We start from the raw sequence: 2,187 nt of genomic DNA on the forward strand, positions 1-2,187 counted from the left end.
CAGGCATGGAGCTGGGATCCACACAGGCATGGATGGAGCTGGGATCCTGTGCAGAGGATTCAGACGCCAAGAGCTTTGCTGTCTGTCCAACTCTTTTAGTCATGTTCTTCTCATAGTTTCTTGTAGAGTGTTATGTCCAGAGCTAAGTCTGCACAGAGGTGCTTACTTCAGACTGGAAGGGGAAGTTAGGTACAGTGGGCACAAAGGAAATGAGACTCAACGGGGAGACAAAAGTAGGCAAGTCTGCTGTTTGCTCTCTTCTAGTCTGGCAAAATACAAAAATACTATATTTAAAACTTGTATATTATATGTCCAGGTGCTTTTCTTATATGCATGTATGTGCACCAAATGCATACCATGCTTACGGAGACCAGAAGAAGGCATTGGATAATCTAGAACTGGAGTCACAGGCTGCTGTAAGCCACATTATGGGTGCTAGGAATTGAACCCATGTCTTTTGGAAGAGCCAGCCCTCAACCCCAAAGCTATCTCTCTAGTCCCTATACACATTTTAATTAAAATATAATTACATCCCTCTCCCCCTTCATTTTTCTCCCTCCAGTTTCCCCCACACTCCTTCTTCTAACCCTCCTCTGTCCTATCCTGACTCTCAAACTCCTGCCATTTTCTTTCATTATTATCACCATACACACATATATTCTCTAATCTAAAATTATCCTGATGATTTCATCTTTGCTTTTTTATGTGTCTATGTTACTTCCTTTTTCTTTTTTGGGGGGTGTATAACAAACTATATTGGTGGCATTCAAGAGTGTAGGTTCCCTAGGCCCTTCTGTTATTATAGTTGGGGGGGTGGGTGGGTGACTGGGATGGTAACTGTGAAGAAGAAACTCAGTGCTGGGGACTAAGTTGGAACAGCAACTCCTGAGCAGCTGAACCTGTCTCTCGCTCTTGTGTCTTTGCTGGGGTGGGTGGTCCAGGGCTTCTTACTCTTTGGAGGCCATGTAGGCCATGAGGTCCATCACCCTGTTGCTGTTCCCATATTCATAACAGGAAATGATCTTTACAAAGTTGTCATTGAGAACAATGCCACCACAACATCAAAGGCAGAAGAGTGAGGCTTACTGTTGAAGTCACAGGAGACAACCTCGTCCTCAGTGTAACCCAGGATGCCCTTCAGTGGCCCCCAGATGACTGCTTTACCACCATTTTGATGTCATCATACTTGGCAGGTTTCTCCAGGCAGCATGTCAGATCCACAATGGATACATTGGGGGTAGGAACATGGAAGGCCATGCCAGTGAGCTTCCTGTTCAGCTCTGGGATGACCTTGCCCACAGCCTTGGCAGCACCAGTGAATGCAGGGATGATGTTCTGGGCAGCTCCATGGCCATCATGCCACAGCTTTCCAGAGGGGTGAGTGACAGTTTTCTGCATGACTATGATGGCATAGACTGTGGTCATGAGTTCTTTAATGATGCCAAAGTTGTCATGGTTGATCTTGGCCAGGGGGCCTAAGCAGTTGGTGGTGCAGGAAGCATTGCTGACAATCTTGAACAATTTGTCATACTTCTTGTGGTTCATACCCATCACAATCATTTTGGCCCCACCCTTCAAATAGGTCCTAGCCTTCTCCATTGTGCTGAAGATTCTAGTAGACTCCATGACATACTCAGGACCCAGCATCAACCCATTTAATCTTCAAGAAATGAGATTCCAATAACATCAAATGGGGTATCTATGCTATTCAAAGCTGACAACTTTGTATTGATGACAAATTCCGGGCCTTGCATGCGTGTATGCTTTGATGCATATTGGGGGAGGTTATTTCTGGAAACGTTCGTTGTCAAGGGGTGGGATCCTGTGAGAATGTTCCCTTTTCTCTATTAACATGTCTGTTGATATTGTTGTTCAGAACTTGTTTGGTATCCTGTCTTTTACTGCCCTTCTTTTGCAATAATGTCCAAAGTCATTGATGCAGGAGCTAGGAAGTAAATGTATCTACTGGGAATGGAGTTCCCATGATTTGACCTTTTTATTGTATCCAGCTATGGTTTTCTGTGATTTTTCTCCACTTGCTGTAAAGAGAAGCCTCTTCGCTGAGGATTAAAATTATACTTATCTGTAGGTATAAGAAAAAGACTTAGAATATAGTTAGAAAATATGCTGCTGGCCTAGCAAAGAGGAGCCAGTAGATTCTTTCCTAAGATCTCACCTCATTAGCAC

At 44.1% G+C, this 2,187-nt stretch overlaps 1 pseudogene; it reads right to left on the reverse strand.

Moving 5' to 3' along the window:
* Positions 1-947: 947 nt before the first annotated feature.
* LOC110339008 lies at positions 948-1,687 on the reverse strand (annotated as a pseudogene).
* Positions 1,688-2,187: the final 500 nt, after the last annotated feature.

Source organism: Mus pahari, chromosome 22 (genome assembly GCF_900095145.1).
Source record: "Mus pahari chromosome 22, PAHARI_EIJ_v1.1, whole genome shotgun sequence".
Classification (NCBI taxonomy): Eukaryota; Metazoa; Chordata; class Mammalia; order Rodentia; family Muridae; genus Mus; species Mus pahari.